The sequence below is a fragment of the Neolamprologus brichardi genome, chromosome 1, assembly GCF_056152115.1.
Source record: "Neolamprologus brichardi isolate AB-2024 chromosome 1, ASM5615211v1, whole genome shotgun sequence".
NCBI classification, from domain to species: Eukaryota; Metazoa; Chordata; class Actinopteri; order Cichliformes; family Cichlidae; genus Neolamprologus; species Neolamprologus brichardi.
Genome location: NC_142104.1, coordinates 10,818,855 through 10,837,489, shown reverse-complemented (window position 1 = coordinate 10,837,489; position 18,635 = coordinate 10,818,855). Strand labels below are relative to the sequence as shown.

General features: G+C 39.0%; 3 pseudogenes across 1 annotated transcript; all 3 read left to right on the top strand.

Moving 5' to 3' along the window:
* Positions 1-366: 366 nt before the first annotated feature.
* Positions 367-3,191, top strand: LOC148106296 (UDP-glucuronosyltransferase 2A2 pseudogene; annotated as a pseudogene). The gene is made up of 2 exons (XR_015720003.1): positions 367-499; positions 1,398-3,191. The product of XR_015720003.1 is annotated as a UDP-glucuronosyltransferase 2A2 pseudogene (transcript).
* A 3,872-nt stretch (positions 3,192-7,063) lies between these two features.
* On the top strand, positions 7,064-8,771 carry LOC148106295 (UDP-glucuronosyltransferase 2A2 pseudogene; annotated as a pseudogene).
* Positions 8,772-12,140: 3,369 nt separating this feature from the next.
* Positions 12,141-13,658, top strand: LOC148106294 (UDP-glucuronosyltransferase 2A2 pseudogene; annotated as a pseudogene).
* Positions 13,659-18,635: the final 4,977 nt, after the last annotated feature.

Here is an 18,635-nt window from a genome sequence, read left to right as displayed (position 1 = left end):
CATAACATTTACATGACATTACACAGAAACAAATATAAAGCTAAGAATTAAGAATCATTCAAACAAAATTACAAAATGAATACAGAATGACTTATCCATTAAGAAATGCAGCTTCAATATAAACCTTTCAATGCATAACAAAAAGAATCTTCATAATTAATGCTTAACGCCCACAGACTGTGCTGACAAAACACTGGAATTTAATTCCTTATTCAGTGAAAATGAAAAAGTGTACAATTTCAGTTAATTCATAAATGACGCACTAACTTTGATCCAGAGTACATAAACACACCTTTGCTTTCCAAGTATCCCCGTCACCTTTGAACACAGATAGATAGGGTTATTACTTCCTGCCTTCCATGCTTCAATGTGCATCCTGGATTGTGATTCAGTTCTTCTCTATCCTGCATAGCAACATTAATTGAACAGATTTCGTTCATTGGCGCTCTGGAAAACAGGCTCTTTACATTTCTTGTGCGGAGAAACCAAACGCCCAGCAGTAAGTAGAAACGCTCTGTGTTAATGTGACTGTATATACGGAAAATTAACTTAACCTTGCTACTCCACGTAAAAGCGCTGCTCAAATTGCGACTGGAGTTAGTGGCCTGCTCTTAAGCTTTGTGAGTTTTTGTGGAGAACCCCCCCCCCCCAAACGGTGTTGAAAAAACACCGAGGGTCTCTGATCTAGTCCCTGGGGCTTCCTGTTTAGCTGCAGAGAGGGTTCTTGGAAGCATATGTACAACTGGTGTGTGGGCTACGCATGCTTATGCTATTGTTGATCCATCGGTCAGACACGGAGAAGAGCAGAGTTATAACATACAAAAAGCCGAAGCAGAATGTTGAAAACAATAAAAAAGTATCGATTGTAGCCACCGTCTGTACTATACTGCAGTTTTGAATCTTTGTTTGTTTCGTGTTTCTTCCGTTCTCGGTGAACTCCGTCGCTCCCTTCTCTACATTCGGCTCTGCTTCTCTATTTTGTCAACCAATCAACATTCGGTAGACTCTTACGTCAGCAGCGCTGTCAGTATCTTTTTTTATTGATTAAATAAAAAATAAAATTAAGAAACTCAATTATGCAGTCAGACACCTTCTTTTTTAAAACATGCAACCTACAGTTAGCTAATAATTGATCTGCACCAATAACAAAACGTGTACCAATTTCAAATATGTTATTATAAATATTTTTACAAATTCAAAAATGTCAGTGATGAAACATTGAAAGTTGCTTAATAAATCATGAAAGTGCAAGAGCATATATGGATGGCTTGTGATTGCATCACTCTCAGACCCTTCATTGACGAAGTAAAAAAAAAAGTAGTTTTAAATTTCCATAGTCCGTTTCCACCGTGAACATCTTTTTCATGTCAGTAAATTCATTTTTTTCTTCATTTCAGATGAGGGTGCTGTATTGCTGCACTGCTTTGCTGCTGCTCGTTTTTATTCCCAGAGCCTGTGAAGGAGGTAACATCTTAGTGTTTCCTTCAGAAGGCAGCCACTGGGTAAATATGGATATTCTACTAAAGGCATTGCACTCTAGAGGACACAGCATAACAATTCTGTGTTCCAGTAAAAGCTGGTACATCAAGGATATTTCCTCTAGTTATAATATATTAACAGTTCCGGTAGAAAACCCTGTGACTCAGGAGATTATGTCAAAAATGGTTGCTAAGCTCATAGAATATGAACAAGGTGCTCTTTCCTTGTCAGGTTTTATCCACATGGGTGTAGGGCTGTTCAGCAAATTTGTTGACATTCACAAAACTATAGGTGAACTTGTAAAAGCAATAGTAGATGACAAACAGTTGATGAGAAACTTAAATGAAAGCAAGTTTGACGTGATACTCGCTGACCCCTGCTGGGGTGGTGGAGTCATTCTGGCCAAATATCTCAACCTTCCTTTGGTTTATAATGTTCGATGGGTAATAACTGCAGATGCTCATTTTTCCATAGCTCCATCACCATTATCTTACATTCCTGTGACTGGAACTGGGAATACTGACAAGATGACCTTTTCTCAGAGAGTTACAAACATGGTTTTACACATCATAACACAAACACAAAACAACCTGGTGGCTAAACTAGTATACCAGAAAATAACTGACAAATATCTTGGGCCTGGTTATGATTTTAATGAGTTAATGATCGATGCAGATATTTGGCTGATGAGAGTGGACTTTGTGTTTGAGTACCCACGTCCCACAATGCCTAATGTTGTTTATATCGGAGGGTTCCAGTGCAAACCTGCTAAACCTCTGCCTCAGCACTTGGAGGACTTTGTGCAGAGTTCTGGAGAGCATGGCTTCATCCTCATGTCTTTGGGGACTTTTGTGACTGAACTTCCTGCTGACATGGCAAATGAGATCGCTGCAGCTTTTGCTAAACTACCACAGAAAGTGATCTGGAAGTATAAAGGTGACAGACCAGCCAATCTGGGCAATAACACTTTACTGGTGGACTGGATGCCACAGAATGACCTTTTGGGACATCCAAAATTAAAACTGTTTGTGGCACATGGAGGAACAAATGGAGTCCAAGAAGCTATTTATCATGGAGTCCCAGTTGTGGGTATACCTGTGTTTTTTGATCAGTATGACAACCTGCTACGTCTGAAAGACAGAGGAGGAGCTAAGATACTTACATTAACTACAGTGGACAAAGACAACAACTTCCTGAAAGCCATAGAGGAAGTCCTGAGTGATCCCTCCTACAGGACAAACATGCAGAGACTTTCCAGGCTACACAGAGATAAGCCAGTAAAGCCACTGGATAACGCCCTCTTCTGGATAGAGTTTGTCATGAGGCACAAAGGAGCAGCTCACCTGAAAGCACAGTCCTACAGAATGCCCTGGTATTCCTACCACTCTGTAGATGTAGTTTTGTTCCTGGCTGGAGCTATGCTGCTTGTGCTTTTAACCACTTTCTACCTGATTAGGTGTATATACACTGGGATGTGTAAACGTAAAGTGAAACGTGAGTGATGGAGGATTTTTGTAAATGCAGCACTTTGACAAAAACCCCATTGTATTTCTATTGTATTTTATTGCGATTTTATTCAGAATTATATTTTCTTAAAATATTTCTGAATGCATATTGTGATTTCACAAATGAGCACAAATAAAACACTTGAAATGACTTTCCAACCACAAGATTTACTTTTTTGGTAATAAATACTTACTAAAAGGAAGCCAGTGCCCTCAGCTTTGCATGTGCCTGCATGTGAGTGGGATCACTGACTGCTGATGCGGATGGTGCATAAAAGTCAACAACACTCTGCTGACTAAGTAACTACAGGCTTCCAAACCACCTCTGAGTATGAGCACAAAACTGTAAGCTGGAATGGGTTTCATGGCTGAGAAGCTCCTGTAAATATAATATGTAAGCAGCCTGGTATTTTTTTCCATATAATATATAACACAAAAGGTGGAGCTGGGAAGAAGGTGGGGTGTAAAGTGAATTCCACATATGGCAGCAACTCTGGGCAGAGTAAAGCAGTTTAAATAGTGTAAAGTGTATACTCTGCATGAAGGATATTTCCTGGGTCATCAGCTACCATGTAATGGACTTGATATAAGCTATTTTCATTTTACCTAGTGACAGGTGTGATTCTAGGTTCAAGCTTTTAGGGGGGCTCATCTCACAATCATAATGTCATACATGCCTTGTAATTGATATTAAGGGAATATGCTGATTGAAAATTGAAAAGTCACATTTAAAATTGGATACACATTACAATGTTACCTTCCAAAGCAACCTAATTAGTTGGATGGCCTATTGTAGTTTCTAAGAATAATTCTGAGTGAATAATCAGATATTCCAATCTATTCCATCAGCTTTAGTGTGGAGCCTTTAGTTATCAAACCCAAGGCAACGCTCAGTTGTGAAAGAAGTTAAATCAAAATTTGTGGCAAAGCAGACAAGAATAAAAAACATGCACAACACTATTTCAGTCTCTTAATCACACAGTTCACCAACTCATCAAGCACTTCAAGTAGCATCATTCAGCACAAACACTGGAAAATCATCCTTCCAATCCATAGACCTATACACAGAGCAAACTGGTAATAGAGTTGTTTTCATATTAAATTTTTTGAATTCATAAAACACCCTGTCTTTATTATGCAGAGGCATCGCAGAGCACCATGTACACCAATGTCACGAGTGGAGAACAGATTCTGTCACATCAATATAGTGGCAGCCATCGTGTTCAAGCCATGTTTAGAGTGGTATGAATCCTGTAAAATGCTACAATTATTATCAATCTGATGACTGAGAACCTTCACAGACAATTATTATCAATATTTTTAAGTTTGCTACTGGAAAAGCATGCAAAGCACCGATGAAATACATGGAAAAATTATTTTGTTTAAAATGCAGGGCTTTTTTTCAGCTAGCTTCATTATTTGTTCACTTGTTCTTTTGGTTCTTGTACAACCTCTCGGGCCTCTCTCTCTGTCTCCATCTTCCTCAGTCGACTTGAATTGTAATTGCTGGAAAATAACAAAAATATAATCATATAATAATTATTATAAGAGCAGGTCTGGGGTTTTAAAACTGTTCAGCACACTGCTAAATTATGCAAAATCATCATCAGTGAATGTGGGTAAAACAGAAGCTACAGCTTTATAATTTTTTGGTGAATTTGACTACACGTCACATATCAATGATAAAGGAACTGACCTCCCAGCCCATTCTTCATTCAGTGCTGCTAGTTTCAGTCATTGTGCAACGTACTGTTTATACAAATGAGGAAACCTGCAGTCAGCTGAGACTGAAGAAGTCACTTGGATGAGTGACGAAACGTTTCTCCCACTGAAAACGCTACGTCCAGATGAACAGAATGAGCCTTTTGGGATTGACTACATGTCCACTCTTTTTTTCTTTTTGTTCTATCTCTTTGCATTCTTGATCCTGATCCTCCACATCAGCTAATAATTAAGTAATAATCCCTAGTGATTTAAGTTACAACAACCAGTGTTGGGAAGGTTACTTTTAAAATGTATTCCGTTACAGATTACAGAATACATGACCTAAAATGTATTCTGTAACGTATTCCGTTACGTTACTCAATGAGAGTAACGTATTCTGAATACTTTGGATTACTTAATATATTATCATGCTGTTTACAACTACATGAATGTACTATTGCTGTGATTTATTACTGTTACTGAAGGTCCGCGGCTCTGAACCGTAGTAAAGGGACCTCTGGCTAATACGGTGGGTTCTGTGTCGGGCTCATAGCTGAAAACTAGCTTTACTTTGTTGTCTGGGTCAACCTTGCTAGCGAGAGACAGAGAGAGGCGTTGAAAGGCTGCTCCAACGGAACTTATTGTTTTTGGAGTAAAACACGAACACGGTGTACAGTCGAGTCTTAATAGCGTACTTACAACTGGGCTCGTCAGGCACTCTTCTTGGCTGCAGTGGTTATTATTATATTTACATGCTTCCAACTCCCGTTTTTGCTCGATGACAGCTCGTACTTTTCCTTTTTCTCCCTCCCTCGCTCACAGACACATAACGTGTATAGCAGTCCATTCTCCCTGCAGCACGGACTACACTGCCTATGATGCTACATTCTTTAGAGCTATACCTGTAGCATTCTGCCTATTAGCTTAGCACAACAACAACAAAAAAGCGCTCTCTCACCCAGGAAACACGCAGAGAGAGCGTCACCCTGTAACCATGGCAACTGTAACGCTGCCGCCTGGAACAACAGAACGTAGCTGTCAAACAAAACCCAAACAGTCCTGACCCGCCACAATATGAAACAGGGAAGTACCACCGTGTAATCCATTTATTTCAACAAAGTAACTGTATTCTAAATACCACCTTTTTAAACAGTAACTGTAACGGAATACAGTTACTCATATTTTGTATTTTAAATACGTAACGGTGGTACATGTATTCCGTTACTCCCCAACACTGACAACAACTAACACTTTTGATGTTATCTAGAGATAAATAAAAATAGGCATATACTTTATAAGTTACAGCAATGTCCCTGCATTATTAGAATAGTTTGAACTTTTGCTATAGTTCAGTAAAAGCCTGTTTCAAAACTGCATCACTGATTTGTCTCATGAGATTACCTCTTAATCTTCTGTCTGCCAGTGCAACGAAAGTCTAAATTAGTGTACTGATGTCAGAGCACGCTGCTGAAACAGCAACATCATGACATCACAACACAGGACAGAAAACCTGTTTTCATGCTGCCCTGTACTGTTGTTAACTTGAATGAGTTTGGGATTGTGTTTAAAAAAATGCCTAAATGACAATGCATTTAGCCATAAAGACTAGTAGACAAAGTACTCACATAAGCAGATGTAATTGTCAACATGCACTTCGATCTAGGTATAAAAGTCAATAAGTAACTTCATTATCACGAACAAATTACCCGTTGCTTCCGGAAACTCACAGATACTGGGCTTTAGTGCATCTTGCATCGGATGCATCGAGGTTTAGCTCCTCCGCTACGGACTACATAATTACATACAGCTCGGTTTGTCGCTACACAAAGCAGCCCTCTTAACACTGACCTTTCCAAGAGAAAGAACGATATGATCACAGTAAGTAGGAAACCTGGGTTAATGTGTTACTGGCTTTATGTTGGCTGAGGAATGTTGCTGGAATTTACAAGTTAACTTTGCAGAAAATGGTGCTCAGAACGTGGATAGTCTGGGAATCACATTTAAACTTAATAACTAACAGACTGCATTAATCAAAGTAATAATACTTACCAAGGACACGAACTGTTAGTGTGTTTTAGGGACTAGTCCTTTTAATAAGTGTTTTTAATGCGCTACTATTTGCACAATTTTAAAGCTCGGATACTCCTTTTGGCAAGGACGCCCCCTTTCGAAATCGGAAAATTTACAATGGGGAAAAATGAAGAAGTAATTTTATCTACTGAATGATGTAATGAAATTGCAGCCAAGTTAAAGAAAAAAAGCCCTATTTGAAACTATAACAGTGCATTTCCACTGCGTCAAAAAAAGGGGAAAAAAAGAATCAAGGAAAGGAAAAGAAATCATGTCAATAACTTTGAGTTTGTTTTTTTCCTCAGATGAGGGCGATCTGTTACTGCACTGCTTTCCACCTGCTCATCCGTATTCCCACAGCCTGTGAAGGAGGTAACATCTTAGTTTTTCCCTCTGAAGGCAGCCACTGGGTAAACATGGACATTCTACTAAAAGCTTTAGACTCTAGAGGACACAACATCACTGTTTTACGTCCAAGTAACAGCTGGTATTTAAAAGATGACTCATCTTATAATACCATTACAGTTCCAGTGGAGAACATCTTGATTCAGAAATTCATGACAAGAATTGTGTCCGAGGGCATACTTTTCGAACGAGGGGCCATCCCCTTGACGGATATTCTTCAAAGGAGTGTAGGGATGTTCAGCACAATTCTTGATGTTTACAAAGCTCTAGCTGATTTTGTATCTGCAGTACTAGATGACAGCGACTTGATAAGAAAACTAAAAGACAGCAAGTTTGACCTGTTATTTGCTGACCCCTGTTCAGGTGTTGGAGTCATTCTGGCCAAATATTTGAACCTTCCTTTGGTTTATAATGTTCGCTGGGTAATATTTACGGAGGCTCATTTTTCCATAGCTCCATCACCATTATCTTATATTCCTGTGACTGGAACTGGGAATACTGACAAGATGACCTTTTCTCAGAGAGTTACAAACATGGTTTTACACATCATAACACAAAAAATAAACAAGCTGGCGGCTAAACTAGTATACCAGAAATTAACTGACAAATATCTTGGGCCTGGTTATGATTTTAATGAGTTAATGATCGATGCAGACATTTGGCTGATGAGAGTGGACTTTGTGTTTGAGTACCCACGTCCCACAATGCCTAATGCTGTTTATATCGGAGGGTTCCAGTGCAAACCTGCTAAACCTCTGCCTCAGCACTTGGAGGACTTTGTGCAGAGTTCTGGAGAGCATGGCTTCATCCTCATGTCTTTGGGGACTTTTATAACTGAACTTCCCTCTGACATGGCAAATGAGATCGCTGCAGCTTTTGCTAAACTACCACAGAAAGTGATCTGGAAGTATAAAGGTGACAGACCAGCCACTCTGGGCAATAACACTTTACTGGTGGACTGGATGCCACAGAATGACCTTTTGGGACATCCAAAAATAAAACTGTTTGTGGCACATGGAGGAACAAATGGAGTCCAAGAAGCTATTTATCACGGAGTCCCAGTTGTGGGCATATCCTTTTATTTTGATCAGTATGATAACTTGCTACGTCTGAAAGACAGAGGAGGAGCTAAGATACTTACATTAACTACAGTGGACAAAGACAACAACTTCCTGAGGGCCATAGAGGAAGTCCTGAGTGATCCCTCCTACAGGACAAACATGCAGAGACTTTCCAGGCTACACAGAGATAAGCCAGTAAAGCCACTGGATAACGCCCTCTTCTGGATAGAGTTTGTCATGAGGCACAAAGGAGCAGCTCACCTGAAAGCAGAGTCCTACAGAATGCCCTGGTATTCCTACCACTCTGTAGATGTAGTTTTGTTCCTGGCTGGAGCTATGCTGCTCGTGCTTTTAACCACTTTCTACCTGATTAGGTGTATATACACTGGGATGTGTAAACGTAAAGTGAAACGTGAGTGATGGAGGATTTCAGTAATGCAGCACTTTGACAAAAACCCCATTGTATTTCTATTGTATTTTATTGAGATTTTATTCAGAATTATATTTTCTTAAAATATTTCTGAATGCATATTGTGATTTCATAATAATGAGCACAAATAAAACACTTGAAATGACTTTCCAACCACAAGATTTCCTTTTTTGGTAATAAATACTTACTAAAAGGAAGCCAGTGCCCTCAGCTTTGCATGTGCCTGCATGTGAGTGGGATCACTGACTGCTGATGCGGATGGTGCATAAAAGTCAACAACACTCTGCTGACTAAGTAACTACAGGCTTCCAAACCTCCTCTGAGTATGAGCACAAAACTGTAAGCTGGAATGGGTTTCATGGCTGAGAAGCTCCTGTAAATATAATATGTAAGCAGCCTGGTATTTTTTTCCATATAATATATAACACAAAAGGTGGAGCTGGGAAGAAGGTGGGGTGTAAAGTGAATTCCACATATGGCAGCAACTCTGGGCAGAGTAAAGCAGTTTAAATAGTGTAAAGTGTGTACTCTGCATGAGATTTCACAATGAGATAAACAGAAGGATATTTCCTGGGTCATCAGCTACCATGTAATGGACTTGATATAAGCTATTTTCATTTTACCTAGTGACAGGTGTGATTCTAGGTTCAAGCTTTTAGGGGGGCTCATCTCACAATCATAATGTCATACATGCCTTGTAATTGATATTAAGGGAATATGCTGATTGAAAATTGAAAAGTCACATTTAAAATTGGATACACATTACAATGTTACCTTCCAAAGCAACCTAATTAGTTGGATGGCCTATTGTAGTTTCTAAGAATAATTCTGAGTGAATAATCAGATATTCCAATCTATTCCATCAGCTTTAGTGTGGAGCCTTTAGTTATCAAACCCAAGGCAAAGGCTCAGTTGTGAAAGAAGTTAAATCAAAATTTGTGGCAAAGCAGACAAGAATAAAAAACATGCACAACACTATTTCAGTCTCTTAATCACACAGTTCACCAACTCATCAAGCACTTCAAGTAGCATCATTCAGCACAAACACTGGAAAATCATCCTTCCAATCCATAGACCTATACACAGAGCAAACTGGTAATAGAGTTGTTTTCATATTAAATTTTTTGAATTCATAAAACACCCTGTCTTTATTATGCAGAGGCATCGCAGAGCACCATGTACACCAATGTCACGAGTGGAGAACAGATTCTGTCACATCAATATAGTGGCAGCCATCATGTTCAAGCCATGTTTAGAGTGGTATGAATCCTGTAAAATGCTACAATTATTATCAATCTGATGACTGAGAACCTTCACAGAGAATTATTATCAATATTTTTTAAGTTTGCTACTGGAAAAGCATGCAAAGCACCGATGAAATACATGGAAAAATTATTTTGTTTAAAATGCAGGGCTTTTTTTCAGCTAGCTTCATTATTTGTTCACTTGTTCTTTTGGTTCTTGTACAACCTCTCGGGCCTCTCTCTCTGTCTCCATCTTCCTCAGTCGACTTGAATTGTAATTGCTGGAAAATAACAAAAATATAATCATATAATAATTATTATAAGAGCAGGTCTGGGGTTTTAAAACTGTTCAGCACACTGCTAAATTATGCAAAATCATCATCAGTGAATGTGGGTACAACAGAAGCTACAGCTTTATAATTTTTTGGTGAATTTGACTACACGTCACATATTAATGATAAAGGAACTGACCTCCCAGCCCATTCTTCATTCAGTGCTGCTAGTTTCAGTCATTGTGCAACGTACTGTTTATACAAATGAGGAAACCTGCAGTCAGCTGAGACTGAAGAAGTCACTTGGATGAGTGACGAAACATTTCTCCCACTGAAAACGCTACGTCCAGATGAACAGAATGAGCCTTTTGGGATTGACTACATGTCCACTCTTTGCTTCTTTTTGTTCTATCTCTTTGCATTCTTGATCCTGCTTTCTCCCTTTCTCTCCTCCTCTTTCAATCTTTGTGCCATCACCCAAAAGTTAAATATTGCAGTAAATAAAAGGCATAAACTGATCCATATCAGTCTTTAGCAATATTCAAACTGAATACAGCCTGCTGCTGGACATAGACAGGAACCATCATTTTGACTTACTGTCACCTGGATTTGGAGCTGTACTATAAACAAACACTGAAACCTAATTCAACCAGAATAGGAATAGAAAATTTTAACAAACTAAAATAACAACGCACATCAGCTAATAATTAACTAATAATCCCTAGTGATTTAAGTTACAACAACTAACACTTTTGATGTTATCTAGAGATAAATAAAAATAGGCATATACTTTATAAGTTACAGCAATGTCCCTGCATTATTAGAATAGTTTGAACTTTTGCTGTAGTTCAGTAGAAGCCTGTTTCAAAACTGCATCACTGATTTGTCTCATGAGATTACCTCTTAATCTTCTGTCTGCCAGCGCAACGAAAGTCTAAATTAGTCTACTGATGTCAGAGCACGCTGCTGAAACAGCAACATCATGACATCACAACACAGGACAGACACCTGTTTTCATGCTGCCCTGTACTGTTGTTAACTTGAATGAGTTTGGGATTGTGTTTAAAAAAAATGCCTAAATGACAATGCATTTAGCCATAAAGACTAGTAGACAAAGTACTCACATAAGCAGATGTAATTGTCAACATGCACTTCGATCTAGGTATAAAAGTCAATAAGTAACTTCATTATCACGAACAAATTACCCGTTGCTTCCGGAAACTCACAGATACTGGGCTTTAGTGCATCTTGCATCGGATGCATCGAGGTTTAGCTCCTCCGCTACGGACTACATAATTACATACAGCTCGGTTTGTCGCTACACAAAGCAGCCCTCTTAACACTGACCTTTCCAAGAGAAAGAACGATATGATCACAGTAAGTAGGAAACCTGGGTTAATGTGTTACTGGCTTTATGTTGGCTGAGGAATGTTGCTGGAATTTACAAGTTAACTTTGCAGAAAATGGTGCTCAGAACGTGGATAGTCTGGGAATCACATTTAAACTTAATAACTAACAGACTCCATTAATCAAAGTAATAATACTTACCAAGGACACGAACTGTTAGTGTGTTTTAGGGACTAGTCCTTTTAATAAGTGTTTTTAATGCGCTACTATTTGCATAATTTTAAAGCTCGGATACTCCTTTTGACAAGGACACCCCCTTTCGAAATCGGAAAATTTACAATGGGGAAAAATGAAGAAGTCATTTTATCTACTTAATGATGTAATGAAATTGCAGCCAAGTTAAAGAAAAAAAGCCCTATTTGAAACTATAACAGTGTATTTCCACTGCGTCAAAAAAAGGGGGAAAAAAGAATCAAGGAAAGGAAAAGAAATCATGTCAATAACTTTGAGTTTGTTTTTTTCCTCAGATGAGGGCGATCTGTTACTGCACTGCTTTCCACCTGCTCATCCGTATTCCCACAGCCTGTGAAGGAGGTAACATCTTAGTTTTTCCCTCTGAAGGCAGCCACTGGGTAAACATGGACATTCTACTAAAAGCTTTAGACTCTAGAGGACACAACATCACTGTTTTACGTCCAAGTAACAGCTGGTATTTAAAAGATGACTCATCTTATAATACCATTACAGTTCCAGTGGAGAACATCTTGATTCAGAAATTCATGACAAGAATTGTGTCCGAGGGCATACTTTTCGAACGAGGGGCCATCCCCTTGACGGACATTCTTCAAAGGAGTGTAGGGATGTTCAGCACAATTCTTGATGTTTACAAAGCTCTAGCTGATTTTGTATCTGCAGTACTAGATGACAGCGACTTGATAAGAAAACTGAAAGACAGCAAGTTTGACCTGTTATTTGCTGACCCCTGTTCAGGTGTTGGAGTCATTCTGGCCAAATATTTGAACCTTCCTTTGGTTTATAATGTTCGCTGGTTAATATTTACGGAGGCTCATTTTTCCATAGCTCCATCACCATTATCTTATATTCCTGTGACTGGAACTGGGAATACTGACAAGATGACCTTTTCTCAGAGAGTTAAAAACATGGTTTTACATATCATAACACAAAAAATAAACAAGCTGGCGGCTAAACTAGTATACCAGAAATTAACTGACAAATATCTTGGGCCTGGTTTGGATTTTAATGAGTTAATGATTGATGCAGACATTTGGCTGATGAGAGTGGACTTTGTGTTTGAGTACCCACGTCCCACAATGCCTAATGTTGTTTATATTGGAGGGTTCCAGTGCAAACCTGCTAAACCTCTGCCTCAGCACTTGGAGGACTTTGTGCAGAGCTCTGGAGAGCATGGCTTCATCCTCATGTCTTTGGGGACTTTTATAACTGAACTTCCCTCTGACATGGCAAATGAGATCGCTGCAGCTTTTGCTAAACTGCCACAGAAAGTGATCTGGAAGTATAAAGGTGACAGACCAGCCACTCTGGGCAATAACACTTTACTGGTGGACTGGATGCCACAGAATGACCTTTTAGGACATCCAAAAATAAAACTATTTGTGGCACATGGAGGAACAAATGGAGTCCAAGAAGCTATTTATCATGGAGTCCCAGTTGCAGGCATATCCTTTTATTTTGATCAATATGACAACCTGCTACGTCTGAAAGAGAGGGGGGGCGCTAAGATACTTACATTAACTACACTGGACAAAGACAACAACTTCCTGAAGGCCATAGAGGAAGTCCTGAATGATCCCTCGTACAGGGCGAACATGCAGAGACTTTCCAGGCTACACAGAGATAAGCCAGTAAAGCCACTGGATAACGCCCTCTTCTGGATAGAGTTTGTCATGAGGCACAAAGGAGCAGCTCACCTGAAAGCAGAGTCCTACAGAATGCCCTGGTATTCCTACCACTCTGTAGATGTAGTTTTGTTCCTGGCTGGAGCTATGCTGCTTGTGCTTTTAACCACTTTCTACCTGATTAGGTGTATATACACTGGGATGTGTAAACGTAAAGTGAAACGTGAGTGATGGAGGATTTCAGTAATGCAGCACTTTGACAAAAACCCCATTGTATTTCTATTGTATTTTATTGAGATTTTGTTCAGAATTATATTTTCTTAAAATATTTCTGAATGCATATTGTGATTTCATAATAATGAGCACAAATAAAACACTTGAAATGACTTTCCAACCACAAGATTTACTTTTTTTGGTAACTGAATGGAAGCCAGTGCCCTCAGCTTTGCATGTGCCTGCATGTGAGTGGGATCACTGACTGCTGATGCGGATGGTGCATAAAAGTCAACAACACTCTGCTGACTAAGTAACTACAGGCTTCCAAACCTCCTCTGAGTATGAGCACAAAACTGTAAGCTGGAATGGGTTTCATGGCTGAGAAGCTCAGCAACTCTAGGCAGAGTAAAGCAGTTTAAATAGTGTAAAGTGTGTACTCTGCATGATCTTTCGCAATGAGATAAACAGAAGGATATTTCCTGGGTCATCAGCTACCATGTAATTGACTTGATATCAGCTATTTTCATCTTAGCCAGTGACAGGTGTGATTCTTGGTTCAAGCTTTTAGGGGGCTCAGTTCACAATCATAATGTCATACATACAGTGCTTTATAATTGATATTAAGGGAATATGGTGATTGAAAATTTAAAATTCACATTTAAAATTGGATACACATTACAATGTTACCTTCCAAAGCAACCTAATTAGTTGGATGGCCTATTGTATTTTCTAAGAATAATTCTGAGTGAATAATCAGATATTCCAATCTATTCCATCAGTTTTAGTGTGGAGCCTTTAGTTATCAAACCCAAGGCAAAGGCTCAGTTGTGAAAGAAGTTAAATCAAAATTTGTGGCAAAGCAGACAAGAATAAAAACATGCACAACACTATTTCAGTCTCTTAATCACACAGTTCACCAACTCATCAAGCACTTCAAGTAGCATTATTCAGCACAAACACTGCCATTCCATAGACCTGTACACGAAGCAAATTGGTAATAGAGTTGTTTCATATTAATTTTTTTGAATTCAGAAAACACCCTCTCTTTATTATGCAGATGCATCACAGAGCATCATGTACACCAATGTCACGAGTGGAGAAAAGATTCTGTCATATCAATATAGTGGCAGCCATTGTGTTCAAGCCATGTTTAGAGTGGTAGTGTGGTGGATTGTTGTATGATATGTATACCTATATACACTATATATCTATCTGCACTCAACATACAGTGGCTTGCAAAAGTATTCGGCCCCCTTAAACTTTTTGTCACATTACAGCCATAAACATGAATTTTATTGGAATTCTATGTGAAAGACCAATACAAATTGGTGTACACGTGAGAAGTGGAATGAAAATCATACATAATTCCAAACATTTTTTACAAATAAATAACTGAAAAGTGGGGTGTGCGTAATTATTTAGCCCCCTGAGTCAATACTTTGTAGAACCACCTTTTGCTGCAATTACAGCTGCCAGTCTTTTAGGGTATGTCTGTACCAGCTTTGCCCAGAGACTGACATTCTTGCCCATTCTTCTTTGCAAAACAGCTCCAGCTCAATCAGATTAGATGGACAGCGTTTGTGAACAGCAGTTTTCAGATCTTGCCACAGATTCTCGATTGGATTTAGATCTGGACTTTGACTGGGCCATTCTAACACTGTTTTGTTTTAAACCATTCCATTGTTGCCCTGGCTTTATGTTTAGGGTTGTTGTCCGGCTGGAAGGTGAACCTCCGCCCCAGTCTCAAGTCTTTTGCAGACTCCAAGAGGTTTTCTTCCAAAATTGCCCTGTATTTGGCTCCATCCATCTTCCAATCAACTCTGACCAGCTTCCCTGTCCCTGCTGAAGAGAAGCACCCCCAGAGCATGATGCTGCCACCACCATATTTGACAGTGGGGATGGTGTGTTCAGAGTGATGTGCAGTGTTAGTTTTCCGCCACACACAGCGTTTTACATTTTGGCCAAAAAGTTCCATTTTGGTCTCATCTGACCAGAGCACCTTCTTCCACATGTTTGCTGTGTCCCCCACATGGCTTGTGGCAAACTGCAAACGGGACTTCTTATAGTTTTCTGTTAACAATGGATTTCTTCTTGCCACTCTTCCATAAAGGTCAACTTTGTGCAGTGCACGACTAATAGTTGTCCTATGGACAGATTCCCCCACCTGAGCTGTAGATCTCTGCAGCTCGTCCAGAGTCACCATGGGCCTCTTGGCTGCATTTCTGATCAGCGCTCTCCTTGTTCGGCCTGTGAGTTTAGGTGGACAGCCTTGTCTTGGTAGGTTTGAAGTTGTGCCATACTCCTTCCATTTCTGAATGATCGCTTGAACAATGCTCCTCGGGATGTTCAGGGCTTGGGAAATCTTTTTGTAGCCTAAACCTGCTTTAAATTTCTCAATAACTTTATCTCTGACCTGTCTGGTCTCTAAATCCAATCGAGAATCTGTGGCAAGATCTGAAAACTGCTGTTCACAAACGCTGTCCATCTAATCTGACTGAGCTGGAGCTGTTTTGCACAGAAGAATGGGCAAGAATGTCAGTCGCTAGATGTGCAAAGCTGGTAGAGACATACCCTAAAAGACTGGCAGCTGTAATTGCAGCAAAAGGTGGTTCTACAAAGTATTGACTCAGGGGGCTGAATAATTATGCACATCCCACTTTTCAGTTATTTATTTGTAAAAAATGTTTAGAATCATGTATGATTTTCGTTCCACTTATCACGTGTACACCAATTTGTATTGGTCTTTCTCGTGGAATTCCCAAAAAATTGATTCATGTTTGTGGCTGTAATGTGACAAAATGTGGAAAAGTTCAAGGGGGCCGAATACTTTTGCAAGCCACTGTTTATTCTGTAACTTTCACATAGAGTCTTATCACGAGGTGTTTTGCCCTCACACACACACAATAAATGTTTTTCATGCAGCACATTCAGAAATATGTCTCTTAGAAAATAGTAACATGGTAAGACATAATGAAATCACTGTATGGATTATGTGATCATATACACACACACACACTATAAACATACACTGGAGTCTTTATTATTATGTAAAGCATTTAACCCATATATTTGATGTAGTTAGGTCAAGTATTATTCAGATGTATATCGTAAAATTATCACAAAAAACTATGCTATTTGCTGTACTAATGTGTGAACGTTGACCATGTTGTGACCTATTGTCAGAAGGCAAAGCAAAGGGTTAATCTAAGGGTGTCCCTTTGGGCAGGGCCCTCAACCAGCGTCCTGGTCGGACTCTGGCCCGTACTTGCGCCTGCACCTGCTGTTTTTGGGTGCGTTGGAAAGTTTCTCAGCAGCAGGGAGGTGGGACAATTGGTTTCTTCAAAAAAGGACTGGGCAAGACCTCTGGGCTTTATCCTGCTGTTTGTCCGTTGGGGTTGGTCCTAACCTCCATGCGCTTACGGCAAACACCCTAGGGGAGCTTTGCTTTTCCTTCTGTTTTGCTGAGCTTCACTGTTCAATAAAACGGCTGGCATAGAACTTTGTTCCTCTACTGTGATTTTTCTGTTTTTGACTTTAATTGGAATTGAGAAGCTGAAATCCACCTAATTCTTATCTGAGGAATTACTCACACTTACGACCACCACAGTATGAATACTGTAAAATGCTACCAATCATATCAATATTTCTTGTTTAAAATGCTGACTAACATCTTTTAAGTGTGCTACTGGAAAGCACACAAAGCAATCATGAAATACATGGAAAATTACTTTGTGAAAAATACAGGGTTTTTTTCAGCCAGCTTCACTATTTGCTCACTTGTTATTCCTGTTCTTGTACAACCCTCAGTCCACTTTCTCTGTCTCCATCCTCCTCAGTCAACTTGAATTGCAGTTGCTGGAAAATAACAAAAATATAATCTTATAATAATCATTAAAAGAGCTGGCCTGGGGTTTTATAACTGATAACAGTATAGCACAAGTTATGTGAAATTACCATCAATGAATGTGGGTAAAACAGAAGCTACAGTTTTAGAATTTTTTGATGAATTTGACTACATGTCCACTCTTGTTTCTTTTTCTTCTCTCTCTTTGCTGTCTTCATCCTGCTTTCCCCCTTTCTCTCCCTCTCTATCCTCCTCTCTCAAGATTTAAATATTACAATGAATATAGGTTATAAACTGATCCATATCAGTCTATAGCTATGTTCAAACTGAATATAAGCTGCTGCAGGAAATAGACAGGTACAACTAATTAGTCTACTGATGACAAACCACGCTGCTGAAGCAGCAACATCATGGCATCACAACAGGACAGAAAACCTGTTTTGATGCTGTCCTGTACTGTTTTTAACTTGAATAAGTTTGGGAATGTGTTAAATAAAGGCTAAAGAGATAAAGACTCGTAGAGAAAGTTTTCACAAAAGCAGATGTAAATGCTTAGCATGCACCTCGAACTTGTCAGTCAATAAGAAACATCAGTATCACGAACAAATTACCAAAATAAAGGCCTTTTTAAATTGCCCATATACGACCTACTCTTTTAAAGATTTGAAAATGCTCTAAAAAGAAAGATTTCTGTTTCCACAGGATAATTCCACTTTAGATCAACAGTATACAAACCCATGGTTATACCATATAAATTTTGAGTCGGATTTTGCCTTTCAAAGTAATAGCACTTTCAAATTGACCACATTTGACTTACTCTTACGATTTCGAAATGCTCTAAAAAGGAAGATTCCTGTTTTCACAGGGTAATTACACTTTAGATCAAAATTGTCCAACCCCACAGTGATACCATATCTATATAATATCATTCTGATTTTGCCTTCCAAAATAAAAGCCTTATCAAATTGCCAATATCTGACTTACTTTTGTAACGATTTCAAAATACTCTAAAAAGAAAAATTCTTGTTTCCACAGGATAATTTCACTTTAGATCAACAGAATCCAACCTCGCGTTGTTACAATTTCAAGTCATTCTGATTTTGCTTTCCAAAATAAAGGCCTTTTTAAATTGCCCATATACGACCTACTTTTTTAACGATTTCAAAATGCTCTAAAATGGA